The sequence below is a fragment of the Glycine soja genome, chromosome 2, assembly GCF_004193775.1.
Source record: "Glycine soja cultivar W05 chromosome 2, ASM419377v2, whole genome shotgun sequence".
In the NCBI taxonomy this organism is placed as follows: Eukaryota; Viridiplantae; Streptophyta; class Magnoliopsida; order Fabales; family Fabaceae; genus Glycine; species Glycine soja.
The window spans coordinates 39,226,157-39,250,191 of record NC_041003.1 but is presented as its reverse complement, the minus strand read 5'-3'; positions in this window follow the sequence as shown (position 1 = coordinate 39,250,191).

Genomic DNA, 24,035 nt, shown 5'->3' with positions numbered 1-24,035 from the left:
TGAACGAGCCAAGAGACCACCATGTTATTGCACCTCTTCCAAACTGTGTGAAGTGCATGATTAGATGCATATCTCTTAATTGAGCCATCAACAAACTCAACCTTGTTCTTCACACTCAATGCAGTGAGCATTGAACGACTCCATAAGTTGTAGTTTGATGAATCAAGCATCGAAAAGACCAGTGCGATCGCAGGATTTTCTCCTGGATGAAGATAGAAGGGACTGTGTATATTTAAGGATTGATCCTGCTATGATTGATTGCTACTCATGATGAGAAAAAGAACAAACAAAACAAGAAGCGGATGATGAGTTGTGCAGTAGAGCTCTTCTCATAAAAGAACCTGTCATGGATACATAGAAGCTTACAGACGAAGCTTGCAAAGAAAACTAAAAGAAGAAGAATGAAAAAAAAAGGCCAGATTATCATTGTATGAAAGTTAGCTTACAATAATTAGAGATTAGAGTTTATATAGTTAGTTACAAGAGTAACTAACTTGTAACTAACTAACAAACTCTAACCAACTAAGATAACTTTAACTCTAGTTACATGATAACCTATGCTAATAACAGGGAAACCTTTTAAGATTTATTCCTATAGGCCCAAGAGGACAATTGTGTCCACTCGGAGTTAGTGGATGTTAGTTAGAAGAAAGAGAGAGTGAGAATTTTGTTATAAGGGAGAAAACGAGTAGAGTGGGGGATATAGTGGAATTAAGAATCATTTAGGAGTCTTGAGATTTTGTCTAACTTGGAGGGGAGAGCATTGCTCTCATTTATCTTGTATTTTTCTTCTTTGATTACATGATATAAATTACAACATTCTTTGTAAACATATATTCTATTATCAGTTTGAGGATGCATTTGGAGTGAGAGATTAACCTTTTTCTGAGTATTATTCTGGGGAACCAAAATGGCATAGTGTTTGTACACAGCGAGAACTTTCAAATTCTGTGTCCATCTCATAACATCAGCATAATCATCAACCAACTGGCTTTCTATGTAAATGAAGAACACCTTGTCACTGATTTCATTAATATTGAGGTCAAGTTCGCAAAAGTGGAGTCTGATCATATAAATGAAACCAGGATGAATGGGGAACTACCAAGTTAGGTTGCTGATTTTTTTTAGATTTGCATTCGTGTCCATGTCACACGTTGTTGAGTATAGTTCCTTGGGCGCCACATGATCGGGATTCATGACCACCGTTATGTTCCTCTTACCATCCAAGTCAGTTGGTAGGTCATTATTTTGTGATTTTATTTTAACTAAAAAATCATCACGGTAACCGACCCATTTCTTGAACAAACCGATGTCGTTTCATGGCAATATTTCTTGTCCTCCTACTTTGATTCTATACTCTGTCTCCAACGCAAAGAATGTGTCACGTCCCACCAACTTGAATCCCGTGTCATTTTGTAACGTGTAGTACAGATTGCTTGACATGGAATATACCTCAACTCCATTGATGAATGCATAGGAGTGTGGTGTGACAGAGTGAAGGTGAGGATAAGCCTCTGATTGTCGTCCACATAAATGATGTATTCTCTGAAGATGGTTTCCTTGTTTTTAGTTTAAGCATTTAAAGATGCCTTGAAATCATGGAGGAGAAAGAATTGACTCGATTGAATAGTGAAGGAGGCATTAGTCTTGGAAAAGGAAGGATAAGAAGCTGGGTAAAAGAAGAGGCGAATAAATTTGGGGCCTTCAATGACAAAGAAAGAGTAACTGAATTGGGAACGAGAAATGTGAGTTGTAGTATAGAGGACTTGATTGGTAGAAGGATTTGTTGTTTTAGTGGAAACGGTGCCATCTGGACTAAATAACAACATTGAGTACTTTGTGTTACAATTACAACATAATCTAAAAGAGTTGCATTACGATTGTGAAATTGTTCTCAGGAGTGTACGCTTAGAGGCATGTGAAGAGGTGGAGAAAGACGAAAAGTGTCACGAACATGGCACTTTTGAACCTCACTACTGCAAAAAAGACATACGACGACAATTTTAAAGTACATTCAAAGACGATTCAAAACTGTCTTTGAAACCAACATCGTCGAAAGTCTTGACTTTCGATGACGGTTTCATAAAAAACCATCTTAGAAAATGATGTCATTCTAGATGGTTCTTACCGTATTAGAAGGGTATCCTTCTAAGACGGTTCTTAGGTAAGACCCGTCTTAGAAGGGTACTGTTTCGCAGAAAAAACTTGTTCACTAATATTCTGCGATGCTAATCGGCAAGTGCACCGAGTCGCACAAGTAATATAAAATGGTAAGAACCGAGTATCGAATCCACAGGGAACTTGTTTCACTCAGAAAATATATGTTCAATAAGCATACATTTGTACACCATTGAAAGCAAAGTAAATGACAAGTTGGATTTTTGTGTGAAAATCTAATTAAATACAAACTAAAATATCTAGAGATTGAGAAGTACAAACAGTCAAGTAAAAAGCGTTGGGTCGTTCTACTGAATTTCCTTTGATGTTGTTAAATATTTTTATCTATTTAATGTTATCCTTGTGTTCTTATGCTGAGAAATTACCCAAAGCAAGATCCCTCGAGTGAATAGGCCTAACTCTATTTAAATCTCATCCTTGATCCCTCAACAAACTTAGTCTAAAAGAGTTGCATTCATATTTGGTATTTGGAATGAAACGAAAAAGTCACCATTATGGGTGAAGAGTAATGGTTATGAGCTGTCGAAATTGATGGATTGAGATTTAGAATTTGGTTTAAAATTTGAGATGAAATTGATGAAATCTGAAAATTCAGATTTGAGTCTTGTGGGATTTTGTAGTAGAAGAACGGTAATGAATGAGGAGTTGAAGAAAGGTTGTGGGATTTGACCATGGAGGACTTGAGGAAAAGAATAAAAAAAATATTTTATCAATAAAATAAAATAAAAATGTATTATAAAATTGGCCATCCAATTTTCTTTCTTGAATCGCAGCCACCGAGTATTTTAATAATATATCCTACGGGCAATTCCTCATGGCTTCATATTAGAGGCCACCCATATTATAATATATATAGTCTACCATGTTGATCTCATGAAATACATGATAGGAGCAGAGGTAAGGAGACTATGGCAAGGCCTTGAATTCAAGGGCAAAGGGCTTCCTAAAGCTAAAATTATACTCTAAAATTCATCCTGTTTTATTGTCTTATTGCTGCATCATTATATAGGCTACTACATTCACGCATTATCACTAACAGAATTCAAATTCAACAAGCAAAGTGCCACTACTAACAGCTGAGGCCATTACTAACAAACTATGCCACTATCAACAAACTTTGAGATTTATTGAAACTTAAAAGCACTACTAACAAACTAATTGATATTCTTTTATCCCGCGTTCACTAAGGACACTCATAGTCCTTAAGGTAGGTTGGCTTGCTTGTGTTCCTTTTGGGCCTATTGACTTGGGATTTTGTTGTGGTTGTTGTGTTCCTAGTATTGGGGTTTTGGATGCTATCAATACCACCCCCTGAGAAATCCACCTTGTCCTCAAGGTGGAATTTGTTGGATATTGTCTGCCACTTTTTCCCATGACGTCTCTTATGGCGACAGGCGATGCCATTGCACTGGGACCATTGGCATTGGAGGGGTGGTCAAGGTATCCATCTTTCGGGCTACAATAGCAAGTGGCTCGAGGACTGGGTGATGATGGTACGTGAGGGGTGAAAGTGGTGTGGAACTCGGTGGAAGGGGGCCATGGTACGATCAGAGTAATGAGCAATGGAAGACCAGATGAATTTTGGAGTTCTCTAGCAATCGATGACAATAAGAAACCTTTCCAATACGTTCCAAGATTTCAAACAGTCCAAAGAATCACTTGGTGAGCTTGTGATGTGGGAAATTCGATGTGGACGTCTGGCGGTATGAGCGAAGTTTGACATGGAACCACTAGCCCACCTCAAACTCGTCGTCATGATGGTTGGTATCTACAAATCGCTTCATGTTCTCCTGGGCTTTCAAGAGGCATTATGTCAGCGTATTATGAAGAATAACTTGAGTGGTAAGCATGGAGTCAATGGCTTCATTTGGGGACAAACCCAGAATGTATCTCACGACTGATGGTGGAGGCTTGCCGTAGATTATCTCTAAAGGAGTTAATCCGGTACTAGAGTGGGTGGATGTATTGTATGACTGTGACACCCTCTACCCTCACAAATATAAATAAGTAACTAAATAAATCATATAAAATTTATTATTAAGTTTATAAACACATAATAATACAAGAAGGAGAAAAAAACATGCAAAACTAATTAATAATTTTTTTTAAACACATTTAATTTAAATCAATTCAAAAGGATAAGAGGTTCACATCCACTTAGTGAAAACATAATAGAATTTTTTTTTGAATAAAATATAAAATTATCCCGGCTCAAAACAAGGTCGTCCACTCTAAATAAATAAAAAAAACTAAAATAGAAAAGTATAACGCAATTATATCATTCAGTAAATCATAACATGCGAAAATCATAATAAGCGAAGTAAAATCCTATGCCCCAATGTCACACTTATCAGAGCATATCCCTATCACAAACTAAGTCTCTCCATCTCTAGCATGTGACTCATCATATGAAGGCTCACCTGAAACAAAGTGGCAATCAACCCAAACACAAACACACACCGGGAGTAAGTTATCACATTCGTATATAATAAAATATTAGAGCATGTGAAACATATAATACTTAAAGCTGACTTTATATAAATAACATTACCGCACAACATCGCACACATTATTCACACCCATTCAAGTTCGCATACTCCATAAAATAACATCAACCACATTTGTTAACTCAATGAAATTCAAACACAAGCGTTATGCAACAATTATACTAAGACTCAAGCCTATATGCAATATGATACCATGTCAGTGAAAAATAACACTGGGGCGCTTAGGAGTACATGACAAAGCACGCCACACAATGGGTATACTCGGTCAGTCTCACTAAGTAACATCATAAGGTGACCAGTCAGGATTACTCTATTTTGCGAGAATGCCCCAACCACATGGGATCAATATGGGCTTAAAGGAGCACTCAAACCGAGTATCTTTACCCTCAAGGCCTAGACTCCGAAGAATCCGTTTGGGCCTCACCTTCCTGATTTAGGTCCAATCCCTAAAATATTTTTTTTTTTTTGCATGCAGACACTGTTTATGAGTTATATAATAGTCACAACCTCACTCTTATATTTCAAAGATATTTAACAAATTGCGCTACAGTTTAACTCTTTAGGATCCTAACTAGGAATCCTACAATTTCCTTTAACACTGCGCATAAAAGTTCTCTCAAGGTAAACACTGGTCGGGTTACTATATAACTTATAACTCACAAAACAAGTAGTATAACTACAAATATCAATCACACATCCATTCACAACCACATTTCATGTCTACAGTTTAACATTTCACACTTTAACTAATTACAAAATATACTCAACAATTAAATAACAATGTATCATAATACTAATAACATACAATATTTAACTTCAAGACTTATAAACAAATAACTATAAAATACACGTGAAACATATATATATAAATATATTATATTCAAAATATATATATATATATATATATAGTATAAACGTACATACTATATATATATATATATATATATATATATATATATATATATATATATATATATATATATATATATATATATCAAATGTATTAAGTATATATTAATATAAAATAATCACAATAATATCAAACATATCATTAAGTAAATATCAATTATATATAACAATAAAATATATACTCATATTGATTTATATGAACAACATGTATACCTATATTCTAAACATTTTTCAACTAAGTTACCAACATCAAGAAAATGCCTAATTACAATGTGAATACAACTTTAGTTAATTTCTTTAAACGATTTTAGCCAATTCAATTATCCAACAATCCCTACACATATGAATTTCATGATGAAAAATCACCCACGTGAAATAAAATATAAAGTTTTTGAAATAAGAGTATCAATATATATGTACACGTATACACTGCAGTGTGGAAAAAAAAAATAAAAAAGAACAAGATTGAAAGGCCAACATATCCGGTATAAACAAAATCACCACCACACAATTTTTATGCTAATTATAAAGAATTCTAATTCCTAAGGTACACACCTAACACAAGAACACATCAATTCTACAACAAACTCGCAACAGAACACCAATTGATTCATCAAACACACTCAGTCCGCGATTAAACATGAAAACATAATTAAACTTCATAAACACCCCAAAATAACCCAAAAATTGATCATCTAGGGATCCCTACACATGTTCATTCTAATCCTCAAGCGTGAGTAACTCATCCCTTACCTCGATGTAGTCGCTTAAATGTTCTCTGTTAGCAATTGTGGCGTCTCTGGTGCTCTCTAGAGCTCCTCCTTTGGTTGCTCTGTTAGGGTTCTTGTGCGTCAGAAAAGAAGAAAGGAACAGAATGTGTTTTCTAAAAAGCTGCTCTAGGTTAACATTTGGCTTATATAGTGGGAATTTATGACCTAATTATTATTTATTTATTTATTTATTTATTTCTTATTTACTTATTAAAAGTTACGGAAAGTTACGGCTGTTACAATGACCACTCAGCAAGGGCCAAGAACTTGGACCAATTTGTGGGACAATCATGCACAAATTACCGTAAGTATTGTTCAAGGATGTGATTCATTACCTCGGTCTGGCCGTCAGATTGCAGGTGGTACGTCGTGCTCATCCGCAAGGATGTACCACTAAGCTTGAAGAGTTCCCTCCAAAATTGGCTCAGGAATATGGGATCGCGGTCGGACACTAAGCTCTTGGGGAAACCATGAAGTTTACAGATGGTATCAAGGAACAGAGAAACCACCTTAAACGTCGTAAATTGTGGGGGTATGGCACCGAGATATACGCCCTCAGAAAATTGATCGACGATAACCAGAATGACGGTGTAACCTTATGAGCTGGGGAGGTGCGTGATGAAATCCAATGATAAAATCCTCCCGGATACCACTTGGAATTGGAAGTGGTTGCAATAGCTCTGCTGGTTTGCGGGTGATGTGTTTGATTTGCTGGCAAGTCTGCACCTCTTGATGAATGATTTCACATCATGTTGTATATGGTCCCAAGTAAAACTTGCCTGGAGATGATGAATGGTCTTGGTCACACCAAAGTGTCCGCCAGATGAGTGCCATGGAATTATGCTAATAATACAGGAATAAAAGGGTTATCAGCATTTAGCCAGATACTACCTGATGCAATCCTACCCCCCAAGAGCATTGGATAAAAGACTCCAAGAAGATTGAGCCAGAGATGCAGGAGAAGGCCCAAGGGTTCTCATGAGCCTTAGGGTAGATTTTGTGCCCATGGGCTCAGTATGAGCCCACTTATCTTTGTACATATTAGATTAATGTTTCATTATTTTTGGGTCTTGTATTTAGGGCTCCATAGTGCAAGGAGGGTACCCTAGCAATGTAGGATTTTTCAGTCCTTGTATTTTAGGGCACCTAGACTTGTTTTTGTATTAGGGGTAGTTTTGTAATTTCATATGCATTAAGTGCACTATTTGATGTGGGTGTTTGTGTTGGGAGATAAATTTAATTGAATTGGGAGAAGCTCAATCCAATTAAATTTTGGACCATCATAAGGGGGAGGTGAGCATTTGCTTGCTACACCCCATTGCCACATCATATAGTCACACTTTATGCATGTCCTTCATGTTTTACATGCCTCATAACACCTGAGCACACTTAGTGGAGAATTTTGGACTTGATCTTGGATTAGTGGGCTGAACCATAACTAAAATTCACTAATCATAATCAGTGAAATTTTGGCTCCACCAATTCAAATTCAAATTCAAGTGAAATTTGAATAGAAATTCAAATTTTCCTCCAATTTTGTGTGACAGTTAAACTATAAATAGAGGCCTTGTGTGTGCATTTTTTTCAACTTTGATCATTTGAGAATTACACTTCAAAGTTCAGACCTCATTTGAGCTATAAAATTTCGTGCTCCTCTCCTTCTCCCTCCACTCATCTTCTCATACCTTCAAGCTCTTATCCATGGCTTCCTATGGTGGTGAACTTGTTCTTGATTCATTTTCTCCTTGAAGTGGCGTCTCCAATCATCTTTATTCCTTCTCCATTCCACTGTCATTGACCTTCAAGAAGCAAAGGACTCCATTGATGAATATGATCCAAGGCCTACAAGCTCCACATGGAGCTACATCATGTGGTATCAGAGCATCTTCATCCAGGTGATGTTCTTTTGCTTCCTCTATCTTTTTGTTCAGTCAATTAACTTTAATTCCTTATTCTTCATCTTCTTCTCCATGTATCTCCTCCATTGTCTTGTGGTTTGGAGCTGTTTAGAGTAGATTCAAAAAAAATAAACCGATTAAATCTTAGATCAACACTTGTTTTTGCATTTCTATGGTTCAAATTTTATAGATTTACTCTTGAATCATGTTTTTCTGTCGATTTTAGATTCTATCATTTTTCAGTCATAATTTTCTTGTGCTGGACCTTTAGATCTAAATTTTATTGCAAAATATTTATTAGAAAAGAAAACACAAAAATCTAAGTGTAAATCACTTCATTCATGTTGTCTTAGAGTCATGTTTAGTCATAATAATTGTCACATTATGTTCTAAGTTTATGTTCAATTTTGATTTTGTTGATTGAATTCTAGATACATTTTTTCATGTATTCTTGCAATTTTTAGCCTATCATTTGAATTTTGAGTCTAATTCATGCATGTTATTTAGTTTGTAACATGTTCTAAATCAATTCCTAGAAGTAGTCTTGTTGTTGAACTTTTTTTTTGTTTTCTAAGTTTCCTATATGATGCCTATGAAGAAATTGAGTTATGGTGTTGAGTTGTGGCTGGATTTGTGAATCAAGATAAGTCTTAAGCTCTCTTGAATTGTGTTATTCAAGACAATGGAGCATAAGCAAACACAAATTGTAACTATCCAAGCCTTAAGCAACATAAACATTACTCTTGATTTCTAGGTTGAAATTCTGGTTGCTGCCAGTTTTGGCATATTGTCTTCTTAACCCCTCCATCGCTTGAATACTTTGATTTTTGAGCTAAAATTTTACCTGGATAAAATAGACATCTGGAAGAAAACAATGGAGAAAGAATGAACAAAAACGAAAAAGAAATGAGCAACAAATGATGATAAAGATTAACATCAAAATTCACGTCCAGAACAAAACAAAAATGTGTATGCTTGATTTGCTTGAAAATTGTTCATTATTTTGAGTTGTATTACTAGCCTATTTGATTCCTTGGAGTTGTTCATCTTTTATATGTGTTTCTAAATTGGCATAACTAGAATTTTGCTTTGAGTCTTGTTTTTAATTTGTCAATCTAATCTAGTGCCATTCTAGGACTTACTTTGTGTTCCACCGTGGCTTGTGGTGTTGTCCTTTTGCTTTATTTTTTCTTGAATCTCATTGAATTAATGTCACGCTGAATTTCCTTTTGGTTTAGCTTTCATTTTATCTTTTGGTTTCTTGCTTGTCTTTTTTTTTTTGTGTGTTTAAGTGTTGCCTACAATAAGGATTGGAAGAGGAAATTGGTGCGTTGCTTGAAGGAATATTTTTGAGTCTTGGAGGTTAACCATCCTAGGAGCACAATTGGATTTGAAGAAACCAAAGCCTCACCAAATTTTTAGTGAAACACTTGAGAAAACAAACAAGCATTGAAGACAAATTTGAAGACCTTAATTGCTTTGTTAAATTTGTTATAATAGAACAATTGAGTGCTGAATTTTTTTTTCTATTGCAATTCCTTGTATTTAGACATTCTTCAGGGGTGTATTGGGAGTCTCCAAGAGACCACCCAAATCTCTATTTGTGTGTAATAGATTAGTGTAAACCGCGTAGACTAAGTGAAGAGCTAGTTGGGACCTCCAAAGGGTCATCCAAGCCTTCACATAGGAAACCGTCAAGCTTGCTTTAAATTTCCTTTACCTTCCATTGTCAAACCGCCTAGATAGCTTTCTTTTTACCAATTAATTTTTACCTTATCTTTCACACCTCTTTTAGTGTTTATTTTGGCTAGTTTCAACCATAGTTTCTTTTACTTTTTGTTTTCAAACCCCCAACAAGAAAGAACCACAACTTAGTAACCAACATGAGTCTTCATTCTTCATCTAGTGTTAATGGTGGGGGTTCTACTCCTAAGGACCCCTTGTATAAGATATTAGATGAGTTGAGATCCCTTAAATTGTGGAAGGAAAAACAAGAGATAAAAGAAAAAGGAAAAAAAGTGGAAGAAATAAGTCAAGGTGAAAGAGAGAAAATAAGAGAGTAAGAAAGAAGAAAAATAATGAAAGACATGAAAAGAGAAAAACATGTCTCCTATAGTAGTCATGACTCTTGCAAGAGTTTAAGTGAAGAACTTAGCGACTATTATTGAGGGTGCCATAGGTCACATACTAAACATCACTCCCAAAAAAGAGAAAAGGATAGATGGCCTCAAGAGGTTAACATTAGCCTCCTATATTTCCATGGAAAAGATAATGTTGAGGCCTACCTAGATTGGGAAATGAAGGTTGAACAACTCTTTGCTTGCCATCATATTAGTGAAAAGAGAAAAGTTCCATTGGCTACCCTTAGCTTTCAAGGGTATGCCCTGTATTGGTAGACTTCCCTTGTTAAGGAAAGAAGGATTCATGGTTATCCTCCAGTAGAGCATTGGAATGATCTTAGTAGTGCCCTTAGGAAGAGGCACATTCCCTCCTATACAAGGGAGTATGAGTGTTGAAGAATATAGACAACAATTGGAAATAATCCTTTTAAGAGCTGGACTTAGGGAGTAGGAAAGAACAAGCATAGCTAGGTTCCTTAGTGGGCTTAATATGGAAGTGAGGAACAAGGTTGAACTTCTTCCATATAGGGACCTTGATGAGCTAGTCCAACTTTAAATAAGAGTGGAGCAACAACTTAAAAGAAACCCTTATTCAAAATCTTATGGCTTTCACTATTATCCAAGGAAGGACCAAGCCCAAGGAATTTTGAGGGTTGCACCTTCAAAACCCAAGGAAGATAAAGGTAAGAGCATAAAGAAACCCACCCCTAAGACTAGTTCCCAAGCAACGACTAGCAACATTAAATGCTTCAAATGTCTTAGGAGAGGTCACATTGCCTCTCAATGCCCCCACAAAGAAAACTATGATTATGAGGGGTCAAGACATTTATAGTAGTCAAGAGGAGACTATTTCTTCCCCTTCCTCTAATGGAAGTGAAGATGAAGTAAGGGATGAAGAATCTAGTGAGGAAGTCTACCCTCATGAAGAAGGTGACCTCCTAATGTTTAGAAGGCTCCTTGGAGGCCAATCTTATGATATATCCCAATCCCAAAGAGAGAACATCTTTCATACAAGATGCAAAATTTTAGATAAAACTTGTTCTCTCATTGTGGATTGTGGATCTTGTTGCAATTGTTGTAGTACAAGATTAGTTTCCAAGTTGAATCTCACTACCATTCCCCACCCAAAACCTTATAAACTTCAATTGCTCAATGAGAAATGGGAAATGATAGTTAACCAACAAGTGAAGGTACCTTTCTCCATTGGGACATATAAGGATGAAGTTAATTGTGATATAGTTCCCATGGAGGCAGGGCATATTCTCTTAGGAAGGCCATGACAATTTGATAGGAAGATCATTTACAATGGTCTAACTAATGAGATTACCCTCACCCATCTTGGCACTAAATTTGTGTTGCATCCTCAAACACCTTCACAGGTAGCTAAGGATCAAGTACAAATAAAACTCAAATGGAATGAGGAAAAGAATAGAAAAAAAAAAAAAGAACAACCTTTAATGGTTAAGAAGGAGTGTAAGGAGGTAAGTATCTCCTCCAAGAGGTTAGCTAAGAAGGAAAGTCATTTTGCAATAAAGACAAACATTAAAGAAACTTCCTTTCTTAGACAACCTCCACATCTTCTCCTTTGTAAAAGAACACTTGTTGGCACTACCATACCTCTTGAGCTTGAGGTTATTCCTCAAGTAAAAGAGTTGTTGGATGAGGGTTTGGTTTGTAAGAGCTTAAATCTTTGTGCTTTGTTGGTGCACAAAATAGGTATTATGAGGCACCAAATCCCTATGATAGGTGGTATGATGAATGTGTTGAGTGGTGCAACCCTCTTTTGTAAAATCACTCATGCACCCAACACCTTTATGATTCGTGCAAATAAGGACTCATTAGGTAGGTTTGTTCTTATTTTGGGTTTCAATACAAACCTAGGTGCTCATATGGGACACCTTAGGTTTGTCATACTTTTTTGTAGGAATAAACATGAAAATACAGAAAAAGGTATCTTTTATTGCATTACTTTCCTTAAGGTTTTAAATAGTGATCAAGGGGTTCCCACGGACCCTAAGAGAATAATGGTCATTCCTGAGTGGCCCACCCCACCAAGTATAAGGAAAATTTGGGGCTTCCATGACTTAACAAACTTTTACAAAAGGTTTGTCCCATATTTTTCTATACTTCTAGCACCACTCATTGAGTTGGTGAGAAACCAGGTTCCCTCATGGGAAGATACCTAGGAAAGGGGTTTTCAGACTTTACGTTACCCCAACATACCAAACATCACTAATATATATGTTTTTATTCTTTTTACAGGTGTTGAGGGAAGAAGCCCAGAGTTTCAAGAACCTCTGAATTTGAGGTCAAATCCTTTTCAAGAGGAAAGGAATGATGCAATCCTACCCCCCAAGGGCATTGGATAGAAGAGTCCAAGAAGATTGAGCCAGAGATGCAGGAGAAGGCCCTAGGGTTCTCATGAGCCTCGGGGTAGATTTTGGGCCCATGGGCTCAATATGAGCCCACTTATCTTTGTACATATTAGATTAAGGTTTCATTATTTTTGGGCCTTATATTTAGGACTCCATAGTGTAGGGAGGGTACCCTATTAATGTAGGATTTTTCAGCCCTTGTATTTTAGGGCACTTAGATTAGTTTTTGTATTAGGGGTAATTTTGTAATTTTACATGCATTAACTGCACTATTTGATGTGTGTGTGCGTGTTGGGAGATAAATTTAATTGAACTGGGAGAAGCCCAATCCAATTAAATTTTGGACCATCATAAGGGGGAGGTGAGCAGTTTCTTGCTACACCCATTGCCACATCATATAGTCACACTTTGTGTATGTCCTTTATGCTTTACATGCCTTATGACACCTAAGCACACTTAGTGGAGAATCTTGAACTCGATCTTGGATTAGCGGGCTGAACCATAACTAAAATTCACTAATCATAATTAGTAAAATTTTGGCTCCAAATTTGGCTCCACCAATTCAAATTCAAATTCAAGTGAAATTTGAATAGAAATTCAAATTTCCCTCCAATTTTGTGTGACACTTTGGCTATAAATAGAGGACTTGTGTGTGTATTTTTCAACTTTGATCATTTGAGAATTACACTTCAAAGTTCAGACCTCATTTGAGCTATAAAATTTCGTGCTCCTCTCCTTCTCCCTCCACTCATATTCTCCTACCTTCAAGCTCTTATCCATGACTTCCTATAGTGGTGAGCTTGTTCTTGACTCATTTTCTCCTTGAAGTGGCGTCATCAATCATCTTTCTTCCTTCTCCATTCCTCTGTCATTGATCTTCAAGAAGCAAAGGACTCTATTGATGAAGAAGATCCTAGGCCTACAAGCTCCATATGGAGCTACATCACTGCCCTTGTGCAAAATCAAACCATTGTTCAAGTGAAAATCTGGGTACGTCGTGGGGTTGGAGGAGATTAATTGCAGCATGTCCTAAAAATCCGAGCTCGCAGTTAGTGATGCAATCCTTCCCTCCAAGGGAATTGGATATGATGCAATCCGACCCTCCAAGGACATTGGATAGAAGACTCCAATAAGATTGGGCCAGAGATGCAAGAGAAGACCCTAGGGTTCTCATGAGCCTTAGAGTAGATTTTGGGCCCATAGGCTATGTATGAGCCCGCTTATCTTTGTACATATTAGATTAAGGTTTGATTATTTTTGGGCCTTATATTTAGGGCTCCATAATGTAGGTAGGGTACCCTAGAAATGTAGAATTTTTCAGCCCTTGTATTTTAGGGCACCTAGACTAGTTTTTGTATTAGGGGTAGTTTTGTAATTTCACATGCATTAAGTGAATATTTGATGTGTGTGTTGGGAAATAAATTTAATTGAATTAGGAGAAGTTCAATCCAATTAAATGAGGGGGAGGTGAACATTTGCTTGCTACACCCCATTGCCACATCATAGTCACACTTTGTGCATGTCCTTTATGCTTTACTTGCCTTATGGCACCTAAGCACACTTAGTGGAGAATCTTGGACTTGATCTTCGATTAGTGGGCTGAACCATAGCTAAAATTCACTAATCATAATTAGTGAAATTTTGGCTCCAAAATTTGGTTCCACAAATTCAATTTCAAATTCAAGTGAAATTTGAATAAAAATTCAAGTGAAATTTGAATAGAAATTCAAATTTCCCTCCAATTTTGTGTAACACTAAGGCTATAAATAGAGGTCATGTGTGTGTATTTTTTCAACTTTGATCATTTGAGAATTACACTTCAAAGTTCAGTCCTCATTTGAGGCACGAAATTTCGTGCTCCTTCTCTCCCTCTCCCTCCACTCATCTTCTCCTACCTTCAAGCTCTTATCCATGGCTTCCTATGGTAGTGAGCTTGTTCTTGACTCATCTTCTCCTTGAAGTGGCATCTCCAATCATCTTTGTTCCTTCTCCATTTCGTTGCTATTTATCTTTAAGAAGCAAAGGACTCCATTGATGAAGAAGATCCAAGGCCTACAAGCTCCACATGGAGCTACATCAGTTAGAGAGGCCCTAATCTGGTCCATAAATGCAAATTGAGGTGTGTTTAGGAGAAGATAGTGTGCCTCAAGCATCTCGCCTAGGCGGGATAGTGCATCTATGACTACGTTGGAGGACCCACTCTTATATTGTATCTTGTAGTCGTACCCCAGTAATTTTGCGAGGTAATATTGCTGCTCCATCGTCTAAATCACCTGTGTCATTAAGTCTTCCAGACTATGATGATAAGTCAGTATTGTGAATTGGTGGTCGAGGAGGTATTGCCACCATTTGCATACGGTAGTAGTCATGGCATGTAGTTTTCGAACATAGGTCGAAGCACATTGGAGTTTCGGGGTGAATTGCTTACTGAAGAAAGCAATGGGTCTTCCATTTTGCATCAGTACAATGCCCATGGCATGAATTAGAGGACAAGGGGCCTCCTGAAGCTAAAATTATACTCTAAAATTCATCCTGTTTTATTGCCTTACTGCTGCATCATTATATAGGCTACTACATTCACGCATTATCACTAACAAAATTCAAATTCAACAAGCAAAATGTCACTACTAACAGCTGAGGCCGTTACTAACAAACTATGCCACTACTAACAAACTTTGGCATTTAGTGAAACTTAAAAGCACTACTAACAGACTAATTGATATTCTTCTATCCCGCATTCACTAAGGATACTCATAGTCCTTAAGGTAGGCTGGCTTGCTTGTGTTCCTTTTGGGCCTATGACTTGGGCTTCTACTATGGTTGTTGTGTTCCTGGTACTGGGGTTCTGGATGCTATTAGTAAATCATAATAATTAAAATTTAGCTGAATTCCTCTCTCGGTCCCAGCAGATCCTGGTCTACCTACCCCCTGCAAATTTTGTTACGTCAAGTTCCTTGCATTGCTTATTCATGTTTGTTAAAATATGAATAAAACGTACAAGATTTTGGAAATTTGATCCCTCAAACATCCTTTTTTCAAGTACTTGACAAAGGACTGACGAATTAACATTTTAATAGGATTGTTGGCTAAGAAAAATAAACAATCAACTACGTATATTTGCCACTTGACTCATCACACCAACACCTTCCCGGGATTCTTCTTAGCTACAATGAGACAGTAGTATAATGATAATAAATAGACTCGAGGTATCTCAATAGAAACCATGAGGCTCCCAAGTATCACCACCTCCTTAACACTTTTCCTCATTCCCTACCTCTTCATACACCTCTGAGCATACACCCCAATGGAGAACTTCACCATCAGTTGTGGCACCATGGGGATATTCTTTGACAGTGAAAGGAAATGGACAAGAGACATAGACTTAATGATCTTATCTTGTCAAGAGGGCACTATTTCTGTTAAAGCAACAACACAAGCTCCATCCACCAATCAAGTTCCCTATACCACAACTCGTGTTTCCCATTCCCAATTTTGTTACTCCATCCCTGTCACTGCAGGTCCCAAATTCCTTCACCTTTTCTTCTACCCAGTTTCTTATTACCCTTCCTTTCTCGCACCAACATCTCCTTCATCGTTCAATCCAACCAATTCTTTCTCCTTGATGGTTTCAGTGCCTCTTTAAACTCTGACGCTGAAAACAAGGAAACCATCTTTAGAGAATTCGTCATCCATGTGGATAAAGCCAGAGGCTTATCCTCACCTTCACTCCATCACAGTTTTCATACCCTAATTTCGTCTGGGGATCATTATTTGTTGGCATGGGACCTTTGCTTGACCGCCTCAAAATGTTTAACACCCATCGTTATGTAATTTGTAAAGTTTCGCAACATTCCGGAAGGAAAAAACAAGCATTGTTGCGAAATCCGTAAAGTTTTGCAACATTCCGGAAGGAAAAACAAGCATTGTTGCATAATCCATAAGGTTTCGCAACATTCCGGAAAGAAAATAGGTGTCGTTACGTAATCCAAAAAGTTCCATAACATTTCGGAAAGAAATCAATAAAAAAAAACACAAAAGGGGGTGTATTTAGTGAAAAGGGGGGTGCAAATAGAAACCGGGCCCACTTGGGCCTTCCTGAGGGTTCCAAAAGAAGGTGGTGCCTTCTGGTGGAAGCAACCCTGCTCGTCTGGGCGAGCTGGGCGGCAACCACCTCCCTCTTTTCTCCTATAAAAAGGGGAAAGAGGGTAGAGCAAAAATGTTCAGCCCCTCTAGTATTGAGAATTCTCTCGAAATTAGTGAAAAAAATTGTTTCCGTGGAAAAAATCCAAGTCGAGGTGCTTCCATAACGCTTTCAAGACATTTCCGTAAGCGATTTCGTGGAGATTCTTCATCGTTCTTCGTTCGTTCTTCATCGTTCTTCGGTTTCAATCGGTAAGTTCCTAAAATGGAATCTTTCACTTCATTCTATGCACCCTTAGTGGTCCCTACTTGTTTCGCGTACTCTTATTTTCATTTTGTTTGTTTTCTGTACCCCCTTTTAACGTGTTTTAATCGTTTATTTAAGCCGTTTTCTCACCTAATAAATGATAAAATAAATTTCAACTGATTATTTGTGTTGTAATCTCGTTTAATCACCATTAAAATAAAATCTAACCGATTGTTCACACTATAATAGCGGTTAAACCTAAAAAATGGGGACAAAATAATAATAAAATAATCAAAATATCTTTGAATAAAATAATCAAAAAAATCAATCGGACGTTTTTTTCTTTAAAAGTTTTCTCGAATGAATTGACTAATAACCAAAGTGAAACTATGGCTAAAATCAACTCACCAATCAAGTTTTGTCCGCAAAAATCACTAAAAACCGTTTTAAAGGCCCAACGCCTTAAACGGTCCTCTTTGCTTTTATCGGTTAACATGGACCGTTCAAAAGCCTAAAATCAAGATGTAACTTTACCACTTTTGCAAGAACTACGTAGGTCTGATTTCCTCATCGCAATTGAGGATACGTAGGAGCAAAAGCCCCGCTTTTGTCGACCACCCCAAGAGATCGTTAATGGTCCAACGCCTTAACGTTTCTCTCCTCTCAAAAACCAAGAGATCGTTAATGGTCCAACGCCTTAACGCTTTTCTCCTTTTCAAAAATCAAGAGATCGTTTAATGGTCCAATGCCTTAAACGACTTTTGTTCGGTCAAAATATATCTTGCGAAAAAAGATAAAAATAGCTTAACCAACGTTTAGTTCTCAAAGAACTATGTAGGTTTGATTTCCTCATTGCAATTGAGGATAGGTAGGAGCGAGGGAAACACCCTTGTCCACCACAAAAAGGCAAAAAATACAAAAACATAAAAAAGCATAAAAACACAAAAAGACATAAAAAAGGGATAATAAACCATTTTGAAGTCATATTTGCATACTTGATTAAAGGATGTCGTCCCTTGTGACGGACGCATGGGGTGTTAATACCTTCCTTGTGCGTAAAAATAACTCCCGAACCTTTCACACTTAAAGTTCATAGATCACACCTTTTCCGGTTTTTCTGACGTTTTCCTCAAATAAACATTGGTGGCGACTTCGCGCATTTTCCTCCAATGGAAGACGCACCCGTGAGCCCCCGCGTCATCCTCCCGCCGAAGGGTAGGTTGCGACAGTTGGCGACTCCACTGGGGACTTTTTTAGAGAGTTAGGCCTTCTAATCTCGTGCAATATCATGACTTCCTCTTTTTTTTCGGTTCCCTTTTATTTTTCTTACGTTCCTGTATATAACTCTTTGATGCTTTTAGTGTGTTTTTGAAATGTATGCATGAGATAGATATTTATTCATTTGATGCACACAAACTCCAACACTATTTGTACACACGGTGAGTTGAAAAGGGGCCCTATACCTGGGTCCATGGGAACATAAGGAGTGGAGGTGAATCTGTGGTCATGCTGGGTCTCCGACTTGCTTGATAACAGTGAACCTTCATCTAGAGTTTTTCTCTTTGATAACATATTGTTGCTGGTAGTCCTTATTGCCACAATATGTTTGTTGAAGGGGATGATACCTCTAGAAACCATCAAAATAGATATGACCACCTTGAGAATTATCACTAAAAGCCTTTTAGTTCCTCCCGTTTAGGTCCCTAAAATAGAGGCACGAAGCGAACACGCTGCGTGCGTTTTAAACACTGTCATGCATATAACCTAAATGTCATGTACGCCTTTGTTGTATGATTATTTGAGGATATTGCCATGTTATGTACATCCCCCTGTTGCGCTTTTGCATGTCTGCATCATGTCGTCACGCACGCGTTGTATGTTGATCTCGTCTTTTGTCACGGGAAGCCGGAAGGTCCATATCACCTTCTTAACTGCATACATGGGGAACTGCGCCCCCAAATGCGCAAGTAAGAAGATATGATTTTTCGGTCTCTCATGTCTGTAAATGCATTTATATCATGCACCGCATAAGCATCTCTTCATGGCATCGTAATGTACATATCGTTCCTGCATTTGTCTCTTACCATATTCATGCATTGCATTTTGCATAAGTCACTTCATCACCATGCATCTGCATCTAACATGTTTTTTGCATACCATTTGTTTTCATGTTTACTCACGCATGATCCTTGCATTTTCCTTTGCAAAACAAAAAAAAAGGAAGCATGAAAATTCACGCTGCATTCTTAGTTGCATATGTTCGGTACCATGAGCCAATCATGTTGGGATCATAAACTTGTTTCACTTAAAAACAAAATGATTGAACATGGTACCTAATGCATGGTTAACTAAGAAAAGATGTTTCTTCGGGCATCTCAATTTCATAATTACATTTGCCATGCATAGCTTAAGTATGCTCAAGTCATTCATCTCTGTGAAATGTTGTCAAATTATTGGCAATTGAAATTGCCATTCCATGGGTTATGGGGTTGAACCAAGCTCATGATTTTACGAAAAAGGTTCATCAAGTCATGTTGAAGTATGGAAGTAACCATCTTGCAAAAATTGGGGAAAAAGATGGATCAGGTTACATCGCTGCTTCGTCTACTGCCAAACACATTTAGGATTGTTGATGTCCTTGTTACTTCCAGTTTCACCTTGACAAAGATGTCATGGACCATGTTGAAAATCTAAATTGATTCAACCCCATGTCCTGCGTAAGAATTCTCAATACTTCAAATGTGCATCATTCGCATACATCCATGCTTTTCATTGGTTGCATTGTTCATTGCATTCTTTCCTTGAAAAAAAATGAACTTAATCATTGTTATCAAAAAGAAAAGAACACACTTTACGGCGCCCTTACCGAACTCGTGCTAGAGCTAGAGTAATGGGTGAACCAGAGGAGGTGCAAGAGCAGATGAAAATTTTGACAGTAATTTTGGTGCTCGTTGAGAAGATGAAGAAGGATGAGAATCCTGATATGGTGAACCTTTCCAAGTGCCCCTTTTGGGTCAGGATTTATGATCTTCCGATCAGTCGGATAACAAAGGCAATGGCAGAGTGCATTGCTAATACTATGGGGAAGTACATGGAGTGGGATGAATCAGAGGCAAATAGGCTGGGGAGATCTATTAGGGGTTGTGTGAAACTGGATGTGACAAAATCATTACATGCAAGTTTGAACATGAAATTTGCAAAGAAGGACCCTATTAGAGTGCAATTCAAGTATGAGAGGTAATGTAACTATTGCCATGGGTGTGAATGTTTGAATCACCAACTAAGGCTCTGTGATCTGAGGGATGAAGAACACACTGATGAAGGATGAGAGGACTTGCCTTTTTGTTCTCATCTTAGGGCATCTCCAAAAAAGAATATGGTGATTGGAGGAATCAGTAAGGATGTGTTTGTTGGAGGAGTTAGGAGAAAACTAAGAAATAAAGGGGAGAAAGAGCAAAAAGAGGGCATTGATAATAGGCAAGAGGTGGGTGTGCAAATTGAAGACATGGTTGACTCACTCTTAAAAGTCCAATTGTCCAATGAGGAGAGTCACAACAAAGAGAATGAAGTGGTCAAGGAGAAGGTGGTAGAGGAGAGAGAAGGTATTGGGTCAACAAGTGCTAATCTCGAGAAGGTGGTAGAAAAATAGATAGCAAGCACTAAAATCATAAAAGAGACACATATACATGATGCGCAGATTCCCAAGATTGAGAATATTCTTGTCTCTAGCCCAGTAACAGGAGGAAATATTGGAAATCAAAGGAAATGGAAGCACCAAGGTCAAAGTAGGGGAGAAAAGGAAAAAGAGTAAAAAATGGAGTTGAGGAAACAAAAAAAAAGAGGATGAGAGGATGGATATCGATAACGATGGGTTGTTGGGAACCATGAAATTGTTGTGTTGGAATTGTCATGGGTTGGGCCACCCATATTCAATCAGAGCCTTGAGAAGGCTCGTTAAGGAGGAAAGGCCTGACTTGGTTTTCTTGTCGGAAACCAAGAAGAAAGTGTGTGAACTACAATCTTTAAGAAGTATGTTTGGGCTGAGTTCGATGATCAAGATGGACTGTGAAGGAGAAGGGAGACAGAGAATGAGTGGATTGTTGTTGATGTGTAATGACAATATTGAGGTCGATGTTAAATCTTTATCACAAAACCATATAAATTTCATGGTAAAGGTTTGGAATCTGACCAGGTATTCCAACTCTCTAATATATATGGGTATTCAAAAGAATACTTTAAGAGACATAACATGGAGTTGCTTAATTCTTTCAAAGGGGAAGACAACACACCTTGGCTTTGTTGTGGGAACTTTAATGTGGTCCTAAACCAAGAAGAGAAGGGGGGAGGGAACTTGGTAATGATGAACCAGATGTTGATGTTTGCAGATACTTTAGATACATGTGATCTTTGTGACCTAGGTTTCTTGGGCAATAGGTTCACTTGGACAAACAAGAGAAGAGGAAAGGATGGGATACTTAAGAGGGTACATAGGTCCGTGGCAAACCCTAAGTAGTGCCATATTTGGAAGGAATCAAAAGCAACTCATCATGCGAGGAATGGTTCAAATCACTACCTTATTGCTTTAGACTTTGATCTAAAACGAAAAAGCAAGAGAAGAAAGGATAAGCTATACAGGTTTAAGCAATTTTGGTTAGAGGGGGATGATTGTGAAGAGTTGGTAGTATCTTCATGGTTACCAAGGGATATGTGTTGGCTAATCTGGCTAGAACGGGGTGCATATTAGAGGAATAGGGATCCCACAAATTTGGAGGGTTGGGAAAGAGGATAAAGGAAAGGAAGAAGAAGCTTAAGGATCTACAGGAAAGGGTTTAATCTAACAATGTGGTTGATGAGGCCATAGTGACAAAAAGAACTTTTGATGATTTGTTATGGCAAGAAGAGTTATTCTCGGAACAAAGAGCAAAGGCAGGATGGCTAGCTAATGAAGACAAGAAAGGAGGTAGGAACGAGCTTGGGATTCATTGTGCGTGATTTTGAAGGTTTGTTGCTTGCAATAACCTCTATGCTTATTCAGTTCGTGCTCGAGCCTAGGGAGGCTGAGGCCTTTGCATTTCAATGATCAATTATCAAGGCAGCAAAGCTATTATTGTCTAATGCTTGTTATGATCAATTATCAGTCTTCCATGGCATAGTGGAGGACAGTAGGAGATTCCTTGCTATCTCCCTTAGAAAAGAGCTCTTATTCACAAAGCGATTAGGGAACCAAGCAGCTCATTGTTTAGCATCTTTAGCTTTTACTTTTCATTATGTTAGTTGGATTGAAGAGGTCTCGTTTCAGCTAGACCAAATCATAGCCTATGATGTATCTTATTTAAATTTCCATCATCAATAATAATTCGGCTTTAACTTAAAATAAAATTTCTTATTTACTACCTCGCTTATCATTATTTCTTCCGTTAATTATTTTACCACTATCACATTAGTGCGACCAACTTTGTTGACAATAAATCTTTCTTGAAAAAGGTTGGCCATTTATAATAAAATCTTTCCTCAATTACATTTTTTTATATCTACAAAGCTCAAATCCAAACCTCGCTAATTACCTATAATGGAGTTTTTTCTGCCAAAATAATTTCTTATTCACAAAACTCAAATTTAAGACCTTGCTTTAAGAATTCAAATCTAATTTCACATGAACCAATGACACATTGGTGTTAAATGTTATTTTTAACAATTATTTTTTAGATCTTACTTACTCTCTATGAACCAAAACTATTGATGTTTAAGATTTTTTTTTTATTAATGTTTAAGATTACTGTACACATCTCAAGAAATATTCAATTCCATTGCCACAAAATATATATTTAGTCCAAAATACCTCAATTTAATATGTAGGCTAAATTGTAACTTTGGTTCCCCTATAATTTCAAATCTACAATTTAGGTCCACTTATTTTTAAATCAAGATATTTAGTCTTCCTATTTTTCAAAATAAATTATTTTGGTCATTTCTTTAGTTGATCATCTAAAGTCAAACGTTAAATTTGATGTGTCGTATTAGTATTGACGTGAGGCTTATGTAAGTTGTCAATATAACACTTATGTGACAAGGAGTTAAATAAAATGAAAATAAAAAGAATTTTCGTATGAGTTGAACTCATGACCTTTTATTTAAAGACAAAACAATAAACATAAGACACTTGCTTTATTTAGTTAATTTTATAAATACTATTTTATATGTATCATTAGTCAATAGTTATTAATTTTTTTCAAATTATAAAAATTTATAAATTAAAATAAAATATTTAAAATTTAATTTTTAATTTTCCATGTATTTATTTTATTATAAAATTTTATTTTAATATAAATTAAAAAAAATTGTTGTTATTTTATTATAATTTTTAAAAATACATAAACTAATATATATATTATTTTAAAAAATATTTTATATAATTTCTACGAAATAAGAAATTTAAAATAATATTTTAATAATCGAAAAATTTAAATTAGTTTTTATAATTAAAAAAATTGTATCATTGATATATAAAAATAAATGTACATAATTTTTATAAATTACATGAAATAATTTATATATTAATTTATATAATTTTCTTGATTTATATAATTGGTATTAAAAAACTTATTTACTAAATAATTTTTATAGTTAAAACAAAATATTAACATGTAAGTTTCCTAAAAAAAAATTAAATATTAAATTTTATTAATTTATATAATTTGAAAAAAAATAATTTACATATTAAAAGAAATTACGTAATTTGAAAATTTTACATATTAGTTTATGTAACTATATTGAATTTATATAATTAGAGTAAAAGTAATATGTATATTAAAATTAATTTATAAATTAATTTATGTAAATAATTTATATACTAATTTATGAAATTTAATTGTAAATTGGTAAAACTAAAAT